Source organism: Pseudophryne corroboree, chromosome 8 (assembly GCF_028390025.1).
Source record: "Pseudophryne corroboree isolate aPseCor3 chromosome 8, aPseCor3.hap2, whole genome shotgun sequence".
Taxonomy (NCBI): Eukaryota; Metazoa; Chordata; class Amphibia; order Anura; family Myobatrachidae; genus Pseudophryne; species Pseudophryne corroboree.
In genome coordinates, this window is record NC_086451.1 from 262,081,953 (window position 1) to 262,099,899 (window position 17,947).

At 43.5% G+C, this 17,947-nt stretch overlaps 2 long non-coding RNA genes across 2 annotated transcripts in view; one reads left to right on the top strand and one right to left on the bottom strand.

Annotated features, from left to right (window-relative positions):
- LOC134948923 (uncharacterized) overlaps positions 1-17,947 on the bottom strand; it is a 210,901-nt gene that overhangs the window by 129,922 nt on the left and 63,032 nt on the right. The gene's annotated exons all lie outside the window — the stretch shown is intronic.
- LOC134947705 (uncharacterized) lies at positions 2,957-5,215 on the top strand. The gene is made up of 4 exons (XR_010182711.1): positions 2,957-3,226; positions 3,310-3,682; positions 3,988-4,009; positions 5,013-5,215. It is a non-coding gene; the product is annotated as an uncharacterized LOC134947705 (long non-coding RNA).

A 17,947-nucleotide genomic window follows, 5' to 3' on the forward strand; every position in this document is an offset into this window, starting at 1 on the left:
AACCTGCAGAGGTGGGATTTGTTGGCCCACACTGCCAGACTCACTAGGTCCCTCCACCTCAGCCTCAACCACATAACCGTCCTGTGACTCAAACGGATCACCCCCCTGTGCTGTGTTTTGTGGCAAGCAAATAGAAGAATGTGTGGGGAAAAAGTTGGATACAAAATTAGTTTATTATTATAAATACAGTCAAAATTACAGACAACTAAATGTGTAAACTTACCTTCCAAGTCATGTCCCGTCAGGATCTCAGGCAGGTCCGTGTCCATATGAGACACCCCTTGGCCCTCCTCATAACTGACACAGGGCATCGCCATCTCCTCCAAGTCAGTATACTCCACAGCGACAGGTGCTCCTCCACCTGTAGCCCTTGAGGCATTCCACTCCGCAGCCCTCTTTGCCTTCAGGCGGGATTTGAAGTCGGCCCACCTACATATGTATTGTGAAAGAGGGACAAAGTAGAGTCTTATTATTTGTCTAAGCTAATATATAGGACACGTGTTCTGCTTGTGTTTGCTAGACATAACATCACATGTAACTACATTTTTTAGTCAACTTATCACAGAAAAATGACTGTGAAGATGCACTTACCGTCGTCTCACTTCCTGTGATGTTCTGATGACAGAGCCAACTTCATTCACAGATTTTGTGATGTCTCTCCAGATGCGATCTTTTGAAGCAGCCCCCATGTTTTTTGGGCCTCTATGTATTTTGGACATGGCCTGCGTGACCAAAACACGCAACTCCCTCTTAGTGAATGCAGGCTGTCTTTTCTTCCGTCTGGAGGTAGCCTGTGAGGTTTCTTCTTGTTGGTCATCACCATCTTCCTCCTCACTAGCAGCTTCTGTCTGTTGTGTTTGTGTGGCTAAAGCCAATTCTCCCTCAGTTTGGTCACTATGTGTGTGTGGCAGGGTATCCCCAGTCAATTGTTGGGGTTCAGAAGCAGACATTTGCAGAGTACTAGGTCCTGCCTCTTCAACATCCGCAGAGGCGTATTCCAACATGCGCCTTTGGCAATCTAGGCGTCTTTTCCGCAATGCCATCTCCTGCTCTGCAATGCGGTCCATCTCTGCTGCGATTTGCTCACGAGAAGCCATGTTTGCGATGACGTGTGTACGCCGAGGTGTGTGCTTATTTATACCTACGTGCGTCGCGTTAATTCACACAGGTGTACAATGTTAATCTGGTTACTGATTGCACTGCTTATTTAAGGGCCTACTTTGCACGCTGTGAGTGTAGGTAGTTTGGAGTTTCTTGCACTGTTGAGTTTGTTGGCTTGTGCGTGAAGGTGCTATAGGATTTTTCCAAGTGAGTAATTGTCAAGCATACATTTGTCCTTTCGTTTGCGTTTAGAATATAGACAGTGTAGCATTTTGTCTGCGAATTTACGTTTGTGAGTATTCTGGAATTCGTCTTGTTGTTTTTTTTTTAAATAAAAAGTTTTTATTTTATGTTGATTGTTTGTTAGTCTTTTTTACACATATATATTTTGCTAGTCCATTTGTGCAAATAAACCTGTGCTTCATTGCTTTTACTGTCATTTTTGGTCTCTTGTAGGAGAATTGTTTTGGGTGACGTAACCCGAGTCTATTATTTCAAATTTGTGTGCTATATAACACAAATTGGTCCTTTCTTTATTTTGGATCAGGTAAGTTCCCTTGGCCTGTGTTGGTGCCTGTTTGTGTTAATGGTCTGTATGTTGTTTTTGACTGTCATTTTTGGTCTCTTGTAGGAGAATTGTTTTGGGTGACGTAACCCGAGTCTATTATTTCAAATTTGTGTGCTATATAACACAAATTGGTCCTTTCTTTATTTTGGATCAGGTAAGTTCCCTTGGCCTGTGTTGGTGCCTGTTTGTGTTAATGGTCTGTATGTTGTTTTTGACTGTCATTTTTGGTCTCTTGTAGGAGAATTGTTTTGGGTGACGTAACCCGAGTCTATTATTTCAAATTTGTGTGCTATATAACACAAATTGGTCCTTTCTTTATTTTGGATCAGGTAAGTTCCCTTGGCCTGTGTTGGTGCCTGTTTGTGTTTGTTCAAAGTGTTTTGATAATGTTTGTTTTCCATCTTGTTAATAAATGCTATGTTTTTTACCAGGATTGATCAGCAAAGTAGTGTTGTTCTTGGCTGGACTAGCTACTAAAGGGCTAACTTTTTGTTTGTTTTATTGTAATTTTTTAAACCAATTAGTCATTATTTTTTAGTAGGTGTTTGTGATGTGTTTGATGCTGTGTTTTTTTTTAAATACTATTTTTAACATTTACAATTTAACATATGTAGCTTTCATCCAAAAAATAATTTTGTTTATCTTTTTTGTGATAATATTCCTTTTGTTCCTGAATTGAACTCAGAAAAAATGTCTTACGCTCCTGCAGTAAGTTGACACCCCCTTTTTTTAAAAAAATTTTGGTTGTATATTTTTTGGACTTTGTTTTTGTCTTATTCAACCTTTTTTTGTTTTATTTTTTAAAGTGTGTGATGTCAATATTTATTGCTGCCGAAGCCCTACCTCCCCAACCCACGCCAGCACTCCCACCCCAACCGCCAGCCCCACAACCACAACCGGCTCCTCATCAACCAAGGCAACGGAGGCGTGCTAGGCCACCAATTTTCCGACCCCGTGTCCTACTTTTTGGGATGCCAGATGATGTGGTTGTACGTAGATACAGGCTGCCACCACATCTAATCCTAGACACTCTCTCCATAATAGAGAGTGATCTGGAGTCTGAAATTCGGTATCCTACAGCAATACCACCATTGACACAATTCCTTGCTGTGTTACATTTTTTGGCTACAGGCTCTTATCAGCATGTGGTAGGAGACCTGGTTGGCATGTCGCAGGTCCAGTTCAGTAAGGTCCTGCGGCGTGTCTGCCAGGCTTTCCTAAAGCGTGTGAAGCAATTTATTGCTATGCCTTTGGATGTTGGTGCCCTAGATGTGGTGAAGCGGCAATTTGAGGAAGGTGGTAGTCGCTTCCCACATGTTATTGGGGTTGTGGATGGCACACATGTAGCTATTCAGCCACCAAAACATAATGAAGAAATTTATAGAAACAGGAAACTGTTTCATTCTCTGAATGTAATGGTTGTTTGTGGGCCATCCCTCCAGATCCTTTCCCTGAATGCAAAGTTTACTGGAAGTTCCCATGATGCGTATGTCATTAGACAATCAGGGATATGGCACAGATTAAGATCAAGTCAACGAGCAGACATGTGGTTATTGGGTGAGTTGTTGCACAATTTTGTGTAAAATATTTAAATTTTTTTAAAAATAGACTATTTCTAATTTTGGTTTATCATCAAACAGGAGACCGTGGATATCCTTGCACCCCCTGGCTCATGACTCCTTACCGTAATCCCAGGCCAGGACCACAGACGGCATTTAACTCCGCGCTTACTGCCACTAGGCAGCTGGTGGAGCGCACAATTGGGGTCCTTAAAGGGCGGTTTCGTGTGCTCCACCGCACTGGTGGCGACATCATGTATTCGCCGGAGATGGCAAGTAAACTAGTGGTCCTGTGCGCTATACTACACAACATCGCGGTAAGGAGTAGCGTAGAGCTTCCTCAGACAGAGGAATTGCCTGATGAGGAGCCAGGGGTTGTCCGACACTTCGGTGGGGGGAGTGTTACACGGAGGGGGAGCCAAGTCAGGGCAAGCATTGTTGCGGAATATTTCAGGTATAGTGTTTTAAGTTTCTCTTTTTTAATCAAAATAAAACCACAGTATGCTTTTGTATTTTGATTAATTTTGTCCTTTTGTTTGCTATTGTAAGGCCATTGGGTAATTATTTTTTGGCTTTGGAATATGTAATATTTATTTGCCACTAAATCCGTTAACACGTTAAGCTTACAATGTGTTATTTGCAAAAACAATACTGTGATGTTGCTAAATAGTGTCCTTATTTGTTTTCTATCCTAAAATCCTGTTTATTTCAACAAACACACAAATGAAACTTAATGTTGTCCACTTTGTGACTGTCCAGCTGAATGATCACACAAACTGTGGTGAGTACACAGATATGTATCTGAATTTACCCAAAACTGTGTGTGTGTCTGTGTCTGTTTGTTTTGTTTTATGTTTTAATTTTTTTTAAATTCCTTCTGCGAATGCGTATTTCCGCTCGTGCTAATTAACACTCTGCTCTTCCCAGCATTGCAAAGATCAATAAAGTTATTAGAAATTACAGCATAGATTTTGGACCAATCACATGCTAGCAGACACTATAAATATATGCCCAAATAAGGAAAACGCCATTGCCATGATGCGTGTGGCACCTTTCACCAGGCGGGAGCTCCGCGTCCTGGTTGCGGTGATGGACCGCCGCGTAGGCCGCGTTGGGCGCTTCATCCCAAATCGGGTTAAGCGCGAGGCCTACGCGGAGGTCCGCCGCCTGCTGCGTTCTCGCGTCCGCAGCAGGCGGACAATAATACAGTTGGAGAGGAGATGGAGTGATCTCCGCAGGAGGACTCCAGAGCTGTTGGCGGAGATCCGGCAGCAAATCCGCGCAATGCATGCACGCAGTAAGTTACATTACATAAGATTAATAGCATAAATTGTGCAAATTTACACTAAGTGGTAGGCTAATTGCAACACTGAGTGAACATTTTTTTACAATAGGACAGTGTGTGTGGTTAGGGCAAACTGTACTGACTGTAGCAAAATGTCACCAAACAAGTGCATGTTTTCCTGAAAAAAAAAACAGGCAGGAAACTGTACCAAAAAACTTGATCAGTGCTGTCTATATAATAAGGTGGCTTGAATAGTGATCTGGTGATGTTGCCTAGACCAATCAATATGACTCAATGGAATAGATTAAGGAATGAGCGTCCAAATAATTGTTTGGACTCATTTAGTTTGCTGTGGGCAACATGAAGAGGATTTTTTGTTTTGTTTTTTTGTTTAAAAAAAACCACTGTGTCTTTTACATGGAACAGAACAGTGAAATTTACAATTGTTTAGTATGTAATTTAACATGCAAATTAAATTTTAACACAAATATCATTATAGGACGACCACAACGGCAAGCAACACATGAGGCACCATCTCAGCCCCCTTCCCCTTCTCACTCCCCCTCCACTTCCCAGTCCCCCTCCCCTTCTCACTCCCCCTCCCCTTCCCAATCCCCCTCAGCTTCCCAGTCCCCCTCAGCTTCCCAATCCCCCTCTGCTTCCCAGTCCCCCTCAGCTTCCCAGTCCCCCTCAGCTTCCCAATCCCCCTCTGCTTCCCAGTCCCCCTCAGCTTCCCAATCCCCCTCAGCTTCCCAGTCACCCTCAGCTTCCCAGGCCCACTCCACTTTCCACTCCCCTTCTCACCCCACCTCTCCTTCTCTTTCTGTGACCCCTTCTCCTCCTTCCCATACCCCTTCTCCTTCAACTTCCAAATCACCTTCTCAGCCCCCCTCACCCTCTATTGGCCTAACATTCTCTCCGCCCCCCTCGCCCTCTCAATCAGACCCACCCTCTGAAATAACATCCCCAATCCCTCCTCCTTCCCCCATCCAGCCTCCTTCCCCCATCCCTCCTCCTTCCCCAATCCCTCCTCCTTCCCCCATCCAGCCGCCTTCCCCCATCCAGCTGGCATCACCACCCAGCGAATGGGCTGAAGAAGCCCCAGATGGGCTAAGTGACAATGTTGTGGAGGAAAGTAAGTGTTTTTACATTTTTACAATAATGATTACCTACTTAGACTTACAATCTCAAAACATGCCCTGTTGTACTGTTGGGAATACGCTACCAAGGGGAAAAAAAAGAGTTATTATTCATGGTGTACATGTTGCATTGAATTTTTAAAGAGTGTCATTATATGTAGTGTTATGTGTGCAATGTTTTGTGTGTCCACTCTAGGTCGACACTCATTAGTTCAACAGGGTTGCCAGGACAACATGGTTTATCTGTGCTCAGTTTTGATGGTAACATTTCTACTTAAGTGGAGTTCTCTTTAACATGGGACGTTGCCCATAGCAACCAATAAGATTATAGTTTAAATTTGTAAGTCCACTTTTACAAGATAATATTTTTATTTTTATTGGTTGCTATGGGCAACGTCCCTTCTTAAATAGAACTCCAGTAGTAATAAATGTACCCCATGGTGTGGTCCACTTTCTTGTAATAAACAAAAAAAGATTGCTGAGCAGGCTTGTGTGTTGTTCTGCTACTGATTTATCTTGAAAACAGCCATGATGTCGTCACTTAGGAATTAAAGCAGGCCTCTCCAAACTGCGGACATACAGCTGCTGAGAAACTACACATTCCAGCATGCCCTGACACCGTTTTGCATTCTCTGTCCCCAAAACTGTGTCAAGGCATGCTGGTCTATGTAGTTTCACAACAGCTGGAGGGCATCAGTTTGGCCAGGCCTGCATTAAAGTGTGCTTTGTGCCCTGCTTGTATAATAGGTAATGTGAGTAAGTTATTAATGTTTTCTTTGACTCTTCTTTTCAGATTCTGCAGTTGGAGATCCCAGCACTTTGCCTGAACTTTTAGGGCGGCTGAAAGCCCATTTAAGGGAAGTGTTAGCAGATATCGAGGCAATAGAAAAAAATCTGTGATATTTTTATTTTTATTTTGTTAAAAGTTTCTTTAAAAAAAAAAAAATTAAAAAAATAATAAAATTGTTGAAGTTAAGTGGGTGTTGTGCTTATTTATGCTATAAAGGAACAGCACATTGCCTTGCAGAAATTGGTGACCTTAAACAGTTCACACATCTTACTTAAGCTTAAAAATAAAAATATAAAACACAAAATTCTACACACACAAAACTCGTTAGGAGGTTATGGTTTTTAAATACATGAAAAGACATTTATTCACACACTACACATATACACAATACTTCAAACATTTGCATTATAACAATAAAAATTACAATATCTATATTTTACAAATTTAAACAACAATGTTTCTGGCCAATTAGAGCTACAAAGTGTTCTTCTGGTTTACTTTGGAGACTTAATTGGTCAGGACCATTGACATTAATTACACTAATTGGGTTCGTAATTGAGGAGGGCTTGTGGACTTTTAACATAAAGGTGTAATTCCACTGAATAGGGGGAAAAAAAAGCATTGTGGTGCGTTTGTCCACAAAAGTGTGCACTTTTAACATGGATGGGTAAATATACTAAAACTTAGTAATTTTACGATGAAGTATGTGTTAATGCGATAGTTTCGCAATGCTGCGATGGTTTCGCATTGCTGCGATGTCATTTGGCGTACGCCCACTTTGTGTAATACTGCGTACGAATGTGCAAAAATACGTTGGGGGCGGATGTTCGCAAATTTACTACACTTACGCAACTTTGCGAATATGTTGTGCGAACGAAAAACTTAGCGACCAACTCGGAATGACCCCCATCATTTTAATCAGCAGAAGCTTCTGGTGCCACTAAACATACCAAATGCCCTAGGCATTTGCCTATTTTACCTATGCCTAAGGCCGGCTCTGGTTAGGGCCGGCTCTGACTAGGTACATTGAATAATTACATATTTCATCATGCCAAGCTTGCAAATAGAACAGTATCAGTATGATTTCTCACATCAGCATAATGCAAATCAACTAAATATGCTGTTCTGTGTAACGTGGCTGCAGCAATTTATTATTTATTATTATTATTATTCTTTATATGTCGCCACAATGGATCGGCAGCACACAATTACAGAGTACATTGACAAATAAGCAAAACAGGAAAACAGTGACTTACAGTTGAAGACAATATAGAATAAGTACAGGGTACATAGACCATAACTACATGAGCAGATTACACTGCGATAAGTATCAGGGTGGCAGAAAACTGCGCTGTCGAAGAAGGTTAAGTAAGAGAAGGAAAAGCATATGAGGGAAAAGGGCCCCGCTCATGAGAGTTTACATTTTAATCCTTCTGGCTTAAAAAAGTGAAATTGTGTGTTTGTGTACCAGATTTTCCCTTGTTCCCCTTCCCCTCTTTCTTCTTTCTGTATCCCTATCCCCCTCTGTACTGAGTTATATACTCTTGAAAATCTTTAATAAAAATTCATATATTTTTTTTTTAAAAAGTGAAATTGTATGAACAACAATTTAGATAACGGGGTAAATTTACTAAGATGGGAGTACTTTTTAAGATAGGATGTTGCCCATAGCAACCAATCAGATTCTACTTCTCATTTATCTAGCACCTTCTAGAAGATAATACCTGCGATCTGATTGGTTGCTATGGGCAACATCCCATCTTAAATAGAACTTAAATAGAACTCCCATCCCAACGTGCAATGTGGAGCTTTGTTAGTCATTGTTCAAGTTTCATCATATACTTTATTGGTGGCTGACTAACAGCAAACATACAGTGAAGTACAACAAAATGATTGAGCTAAAGCAGCACTGCCCTCTTCTGGTTCAATTAAATGAACTGTACTGTTTCACGCCTATCAACATGTTCTTGCTTATATAACCCTTTCACTGTCCGTGCAGATTTGGAACATCATGTTGTACAGTCAAATTTCACATCAATGGGCTTTATATGTGGGGTAAAAAATCATTTATTTCCTATTCTATTCAAACTATAGGGCTTTCTTTCGATAGCATTGAATAAATTTAATTAATGCACAGTTTGTTTAAACAGCCAAAGAGACTGCTTAAAAATATTATACTCACCTTAGATTAACAATTAGTGTACAGGGACTATCTACTTAAAGCTGTACTTACTTATTGCCCTTTTACAGTTGTGGCAGCCCAACTATTGCTTGCTGTTTATTAGAGATGTGCACCGGAAATTTTTCGTGTTTTGGTTTTGGATTCGGTTCCGCGGCCGTGTTTTGGATTCGGACGCGTTTTGGCAAAACCTCCCTTAAAATTTTTTGTCGGATTCGGGTGTTTTTTTTCCAAAACCCTCAAAAACAGCTTAAATCATAGAATTTTGGGGACATTTTGATACTATAGAATTATTAACCTCAATAACCATAATTTCCACTCATTTACAGTCTATTCTGAACACCTCACACATCACAATATTATTTTTAGTCCTAAAATATGCACCGAGGTCGCTGGATGACTAAGCTAAGCGACCCAAGAGGGCGGCACAAACAGCTGGCCCATCTAGGAGTGGCACTGCATTGTCAGACAGGATGGCACTTAAAAAAATTGGCCCCAAACAGCACATGATGCAAAGAAAGAGAAAAAGAGGTGCACTGTGGTCGCTGGACGGCTAAGCTAAGCAACACAAACACCTCAATATCACAGGAATTATTCGTTCTAATCAATGGTATTATTGGTCCAAATCACTGGAAGAAAATTACAAAATCACAGGAATTATTCGTTCTAATCAATGGTATTATTGGTCCAAATCACTGGAAGAAAATGACAAAATCACTGGAATTATTCGTTCTAATCAATGGTACTATTGGTCCAAATCACTGGAAGAAAATGACAAAATCACTGGAATTAAATGGCAGTAATGTCGGGAATTATATAAAATGGCGGTACCACTGGACATATACGGAAGTGTCAGACAGGATGGCACTTAAAAAAATAGTCCCCAAGCAACACATGATGCAAAGAAAAGAGAAAAAGAGGTGCACTGTGGTCGCTGGATGGCTAAGCTAAGCAACACAAACACCTCAATATCACAGGAATTATTCGTTCTAATCAATGGTATTATTGGTCCAAATCACTGGAAGAAAATGACAAAATCACAGGAATTATTTGTTCTAATCAATGGTATTATTGGTAGAGATGAGCGGGTTCGGTTCCTCGGAATCCGAACCCGCCCGAACTTCATGTTTTTTTACACGGGTCCGAGCGACTCGGATCTTCCCGCCTTGCTCGGTTAACCCGAGCGCGCCCGAACGTCATCATCACGCTGTCGGATTCTCGCGAGGCTCGGATTCTATCGCGAGACTCGGATTCTATATAAGGAGCCGCGCGTCGCCGCCATTTTTCACACGTGCATTGAGATTCATAGGGAGAGGACGTGGCTGGCGTCCTCTCCGTTTATAGAGATTCGAGAAGAGAGTGAGACAGAGAGAGACACAGTAGTAATTTGGGGAGCATTAGGAGGAGTACTACTACTACTAGTACTTGCTGAAGTGATAGAGAGAGATAGTGTGACTGTATTATCTGACTTGTGGGGGAGACACTGACAGTGGGGAGCAGTTAGAGTCTGAGAGCAGGACTCAGGACTCAGGAGTACATATAACGTACAGTGCACACTTTTGCTGCCAGAGTGCCAGCCACACTGCCATTGTTTGTGACCACACTGACCACCAGTATAATATATATTGTGATTGTCTGCTTAGGACTCAGGAGTACTACTTGCAAGTTGCTGATAGTGTGACCAGTGACCTGACCACCAGTTTAATAATCACCACCAGTTTATGAGTTTAATATATATTATATATATAATTGTATATAATATATATATAATATTGTATACCACCTAGCACCTACCCGTGTTTTTTTTTCTTTCTTCTTTATGCATACTACTATAGTAGCTTACTGTAGCAGTCTGAGGTGCTGCTGAGCTGACAGTGTCCAGCAGGTCCGTCATCAGTCATTACATAATAAATATATAATATATATACCTGTCCGGCTGCAGTACTAGTGATATTATATATACATATATATTGATTTCATCTCATTATCATCCAGTCTATATTATCAGCAGACACAGTACGTTAGTCCACGGCTGTAGCTACCTCTGTGTCGGCACTCGGCAGTCCATCCATAATTGTATACCACCTACCCGTGGTTGTTTTTTTTTTTCTTTCTTCTTTATACATACTACTATAGTAGCTTACTGTAGCAGTCTGCGGTGCTGCTGAGCTGACAGTGTCCAGCAGGTCCGTCATCAGTCATTACATAATAAATATATAATATAAATACCTGTCCGGCTGCAGTACTAGTGATATTATATATACATATATATTGATTTCATCTCATTATCATCCAGTCTATATTATCAGCAGACACAGTACGTTAGTCCACGGCTGTAGCTACCTCTGTGTCGGCACTCGGCAGTCCATCCATAATTGTATACCACCTACCCGTGGTTGTTTGTTTTTTTTTTCTTCTTTATACATACTACTATAGTAGCTTACTGTAGCAGTCTGCGGTGCTGCTGAGCTGACAGTGTCCAGCAGGTCCGTCATCAGTCATTACATAATAAATATATAATATATATACCTGTCCGGCTGCAGTACTAGTGATATTATATATACATATATATTGATTTCATCTCATTATCATCCAGTCTATATTATCAGCAGACACAGTACGTTAGTCCACGGCTGTAGCTACCTCTGTGTCGGCACTCGGCAGTCCATCCATAATTGTATACCACCTACCCGTGGTTGTTTTTTTTTCTTTCTTCTTTATACATACTACTATAGTAGCTTACTGTAGCAGTCTGCGGTGCTGCTGAGCTGACAGTGTCCAGCAGGTCCGTCATCAGTCATTACATAATATATAATATATACCTGTCCGGCTGCAGTACTAGTGATATTATATATACATATATATTGATTTCATCTCATTATCATCCAGTCTATATTATCAGCAGACACAGTACGTTAGTCCACGGCTGTAGCTACCTCTGTGTCGGCACTCGGCAGTCCATCCATAATTGTATACCACCTACCCGTGGTTGTTTTTTTTTTCTTTCTTCTTTATACATACTACTATAGTAGCTTACTGTAGCAGTCTGCGGTGCTGCTGAGCTGACAGTGTCCAGCAGGTCCGTCATCAGTCATTACATAATAAATATATATACCTGTCCGGCTGCAGTACTAGTGATATTATATATACATATATATTGATTTCATCTCATTATCATCCAGTCTATATTAGCAGCAGACACAGTACGGTAGTCCACGGCTGTAGCTACCTCTGTGTCGGCACTCGGCAGTCCATCCATAAGTATACTAGTATCCATCCATCTCCATTGTTTACCTGAGGTGCCTTTTAGTTGTGCCTATTAAAATATGGAGAACAAAAATGTTGAGGTTCCAAAATTAGGGAAAGATCAAGATCCACTTCCACCTCGTGCTGAAGCTGCTGCCACTAGTCATGGCCGAGACGATGAAATGCCAGCAACGTCGTCTGCCAAGGCCGATGCCCAATGTCATAGTACAGAGCATGTAAAATCCAAAACACCAAAAAAGGACTCCAAAACCTAAAATAAAATTGTTGGAGGAGAAGCGTAAACTTGCCAATATGCCATTTACGACACGGAGTGGCAAGGAACGGCTGAGGCCCTGGCCTATGTTCATGGCTAGTGGTTCAGCTTCACATGAGGATGGAAGCACTCAGCCTCTCGCTAGAAAAATGAAAAGACTAAAGCTGGCAAAAGCACCGCAAAGAACTGTGCGTTCTTCGAAATCCCAAATCCACAAGGAGAGTCCAATTGTGTCGGTTGCGATGCCTGACCTTCCCAACACTGGACGTGAAGAGCATGCGCCTTCCACCATTTGCACGCCCCCTGCAAGTGCTGGAAGGAGCACCCGCAGTCCAGTTCCTGATAGTCAGATTGAAGATGTCAGTGTTGAAGTACACCAGGATGAGGAGGATATGGGTGTTGCTGGCGCTGGGGAGGAAATTGACCAGGAGGATTCTGATGGTGAGGTGGTTTGTTTAAGTCAGGCACCCGGGGAGACACCTGTTGTCCGTGGGAGGAATAGGGCTGTTGACATGCCTGGTGAAAATACCAAAAAAATCAGCTCTTCGGTGTGGAAGTATTTCAACAGAAATGCGGACAACATTTGTCAAGCCGTGTGTTGCCTTTGTCAAGCTGTAATAAGTAGGGGTAAGGACGTTAACCACCTCGGAACATCCTCCCTTATACGTCACCTGCAGCGCATTCATAATAAGTCAGTGACAAGTTCAAAAACTTTGGGTGACAGCGGAAGCAGTCCACTGACCAGTAAATCCCTTCCTCTTGTAACCAAGCTCACGCAAACCACCCCACCAACTCCCTCAGTGTCAATTTCCTCCTTACCCAGGAATGCCAATAGTCCTGCAGGCCATGTCACTGGCAATTCTGACGAGTCCTCTCCTGCCTGGGATTCCTCCGATGCATCCTTGAGTGTAATGCCTACTGCTGCTGGCGCTGCTGTTGTTGCTGCTGGGAGTCGATAGTCATCCCAGAGGGGAAGTCGTAAGCCCACTTGTACTACTTCCAGTAAGCAATTGACTGTCCAACAGTCCTTTGCGAGGAAGATGAAATATCACAGCAGTCATCCTGCTGCAAAGCGGATAACTGAGGCCTTGACAACTATGTTGGTGTTAGACGTGCGTCCGGTATCCGCCGTTAGTTCACAGGGAACTAGACAATTTATTGAGGCAGTGTGTCCCCGTTACCAAATACCATCTAGGTTCCACTTCTCTAGGCAGGCGATACCGAGAATGTACACGGACGTCAGAAAAAGACTCACCAGTGTCCTAAAAAATGCAGTTGTACCCAATATCCACTTAACCACGGACATGTGGACAAGTGGAGCAGGGCAGGGTCAGGACTATATGACTGTGACAGCCCACTGGGTAGATGTATGGACTCCCGCTGCAAGAACAGCAGCGGCGGCACCAGTAGCAGCATCTCGCAAACGCCAACTCTTTCCTAGGCAGGCTACGCTTTGTATCACCGCTTTCCAGAATACGCACACAGCTGAAAACCTCTTACGGCAACTGAGGAAGATCATCGCGGAATGGCTTACCCCAATTGGACTCTCCTGTGGATTTGTGGCATCGGACAACGCCAGCAATATTGTGTGTGCATTAAATATGGGCAAATTCCAGCACGTCCCATGTTTTGCACATACCTTGAATTTGGTGGTGCAGAATTTTTAAAAAAAACGACAGGGGTGTGCAAGAGATGCTGTCGGTGGCCAGAAGAATTGCGGGACACTTTCGGCGTACAGGCACCACGTACAGAAGACTGGAGCACCACCAAAAACAACTGAACCTGCCCTGCCATCATCTGAAGCAAGAAGTGGTAACGAGGTGGAATTCAACCCTCTATATGCTTCAGAGGTTGGAGGAGCTGCAAAAGGCCATTCAAGCCTATACAATTCAGCACGATATAGGAGGTGGAATGCACCTGTCTCAAGCGCAGTGGAGAATGATTTCAACATTGTGCAAGGTTCTGATGCCCTTTGAACTTGCCACACGTGAAGTCAGTTCAGACACTGCCAGCCTGAGTCAGGTCATTCCCCTCATCAAGCTTTTGCAGAAGAAGCTGGAGACATTGAAGGAGGAGCTAACACAGAGCGATTCCGCTAGGCATGTGGGACTTGTGGATGGAGCCCTTAATTCGCTTAACAAGGATTCACGGGTGGTCAATCTGTTGAAATCAGAGCACTACATTTTGGCCACCATGCTCGATCCTAGATTTAAAGCCTACCTTGGATCTCTCTTTCCGGCAGACACAAGTCTGCTGGGGTTCAAAGACCTGCTGGTGAGAAAATTGTCAAGTCAAGCGGAACGCGACCTGTCAACATCTCCTCCTTCACATTCTCCCGCAACTGGGGGTGCGAGGAAAAGGCTCAGAATTCCGAGCCCACCCGCTGGCGGTGATGCAGGGCAGTCTGGAGCGACTGCTGATGCTGACATCTGGTCCGGACTGAAGGACCTGACAACGATTACGGACATGTCGTCTACTGTCACTGCATATGATTCTCTCAACATTGAAAGAATGGTGGAGGATTATATGAGTGACCGCATCCAAGTAGGCACGTCACACAGTCCGTACTTATACTGGCAGGAAAAAGAGGCAATTTGGAGGCCCTTGCACAAACTGGCTTTATTCTACCTAAGTTGCCCTCCCACAAGTGTGTACTCCGAAAGAGTGTTTAGTGCCGCCGCTCACCTTGTCAGCAATCGGCGTACGAGGTTACATCCAGAAAATGTGGAGAAGATGATGTTCATTAAAATGAATTATAATCAATTCCTCCGTGGAGACATTGACCAGCAGCAATTGCCTCCACAAAGTACACAGGGAGCTGAGATGGTGGATTCCAGTGGGGACGAATTGATAATCTGTGAGGAGGGGGATGTACACGGTGATATATCGGAGGATGATGATGAGGTGGACATCTTGCCTCTGTAGAGCCAGTTTGTGCAAGGAGAGATTAATTGCTTCTTTTTAGGTGGGGGTCCAAACCAACCCGTCATTTCAGTCACAGTCGTGTGGCAGACCCTGTCACTGAAATGATGGGTTGGTTAAAGTGTGCATGTCCTGTTTATACAACATAAGGGTGGGTGGGAGGGCCCAAGGACAATTCCATCTTGCACCTCTTTTTTCTTTCATTTTTATTTGCGTCATGTGCTGTTTGGGGAGTGTTTTTTGGAAGGGCCATCCTGCGTGACACTGAAGTGCCACTCCTAGATGGGCCCGGTGTTTGTGTCGGCCACTAGGGTCGCTTATCTTACTCACACAGCTACCTCATTGCGCCTCTTTTTTTCTTTGCGTCATGTGCTGTTTGGGGAGGGTTTTTTGGAAGGGACATCCTGCGTGACACTGCAGTGCCACTCCTAGATGGGCCCGGTGTTTGTGTCGGCCACTAGGGTCGCTTATCTTACTCACACAGCTACCTCATTGCGCCTCTTTTTTTCTTTGCGTCATGTGCTGTTTGGGGAGGGTTTTTTGGAAGGGACATCCTGCGTGACACTGCAGTGCCACTCCTAGATGGGCCCGGTGTTTGTGTCGGCCACTAGGGTCGCTTATCTTACTCACACAGCTACCTCATTGCGCCTCTTTTTTTCTTTGCGTCATGTGCTGTTTGGGGAGGGTTTTTTGGAAGGGACATCCTGCGTGACACTGCAGTGCCACTCCTAGATGGGCCCGGTGTTTGTGTCGGCCACTAGGGTCGCTTATCTTACTCACACAGCTACCTCATTGCGCCTCTTTTTTTCTTTGCGTCATGTGCTGTTTGGGGAGGGTTTTTTGGAAGGGACATCCTGCGTGACACTGCAGTGCCACTCCTAGATGGGCCCGGTGTTTGTGTCGGCCACTAGGGTCCCTTATCTTACTCACACAGCTACCTCATTGCGCCTCTTTTTTTCTTTGCATCATGTGCTGTTTGGGGAGGGTTTTTTGGAAGGGACATCCTGCGTGACACTGCAGTGCCACTCCTAGATGGGCCAGGTGTTTGTGTCGGCCACTAGGGTCGCTTAGCTTAGTCATCCAGCGACCTCGGTGCAAATTTTAGGACTAAAAATAATATTGTGAGGTGTGAGGTATTCAGAATAGACTGAAAATGAGTGGAAATTATGGTTTTTGAGGTTAATAATACTTTGGGATCAAAATGACCCCCAAATTCTATGATTTAAGCTGTTTTTTAGTGTTTTTTGAAAAAAACACCCGAATCCAAAACACACCCGAATCCGACAAAAAAAATTCGGTGAGGTTTTGCCAAAACGCGGTCGAACCCAAAACACGGCCGCGGAACCGAACCCAAAACCAAAACACAAAACCCGAAAAATTTCAAGTGCACATCTCTAATTATTGGTCCAAATCACTGGAAGAAAATGACAAAATCACTGGAATCATTTGGCAAGATCACTATAATTAAAAATTAATTATAAATCACTGATATTAATTGGTAAAATCTCGCTATCGCCTGCCTAGTGAAGTGGAATCTAGATGGGATTTTGTACCGGGGACACAATAACTTCATCAATTGTCTAAATACCAATGCACTAATGGCGGAAAACGGGCGCACGTCTAACAGCGCACTGATTATACTGATCACTGATTTTACTGAGCACTGATTTTACTGAGCACTGATTATACTGATCACTGATGATACTACGGAGAACTGACACTGAGCAGCGAAAACAGCACTGGACTATTGTACTGTAGTATACTGGTCACCACAATGCAGCACTGACACTGAGCACAGATATTAAGCACTGATCAGGATATTAGAAGCGACACAGAGAAGCAAGATACAGCAATGGCCTACTGTACTATGCTACTATAAACTGGTGGTCACCAAAATGCTGCTCTGTACTACTATATACTGCTCACAACAATGCAGCACAGATATGGATACTTGAAGTGACACGGAGCTGCAAGATACAACAATGGCCTACTGTACTGTACTACTAAATATACTGGTGGTCACCAAAATGCTGCTCTGTACTACTATATACTGCTCACAACAATGCAGCACAGATATGGATACTTGAAGTGACACGGAGCTGCAAGATACAGCAATGGCCTACTGTACTGTACAACTATATACTGGTGGTCCCCAAAATGCTGCTCTGTACTACTATATACTGCTCACAACAATGCAGCACAGATATGGATACTTGCAGTGACACGGAGCTGCAAGATACAGCAATGGCCTACTGGGGTGTAGTATGGTGTGCCGGTGGCCGGGCTCCTGGCGACCAGCATACCAACGCCGGGAGCCCGACCGCCGGCATACCGACAGCGTGGCGAGTGCAAATGAGCCCCTTGCGGGCTCGCTGTGCTCACCACGCTGCGGGCACGGTGGCGCACTACGCGTGCCATGCTTTTTATTCTTCCTCCAGGGGGGTCGTGGACCCCCACGAGGGAGAATATCTGTCGGTATGCCAGGTGTCGGGATCCGGCGTCAGTATACTGTGCGCCGGGATCCCGACATTCGGCAACCTGAAGATCACCCGCCTACTGTACTGTACTACTATATATACTGGTGGTCACCAAAATGCTGCACTGTACTACTATATACTGCTCACAACAATGCAGCACAGATATGGATACTTGAAGTGACACGGAGCTGCAAGATACAGCAATGGCCTACTGTACTGTACTACTATACTGGTGGTCACCAAAATGCTGCACTGTACTACTATATAGTATATACTGTTCACACAGCAATGCAGCAGATATTGAGCACTGATCAGGATACTGTCTAGAACTGAATCTGACACGGAGCTGCAAGATACAGCAATGGCCTACTGTACTGTACTACTATAATATACTGGTGGTCACCACA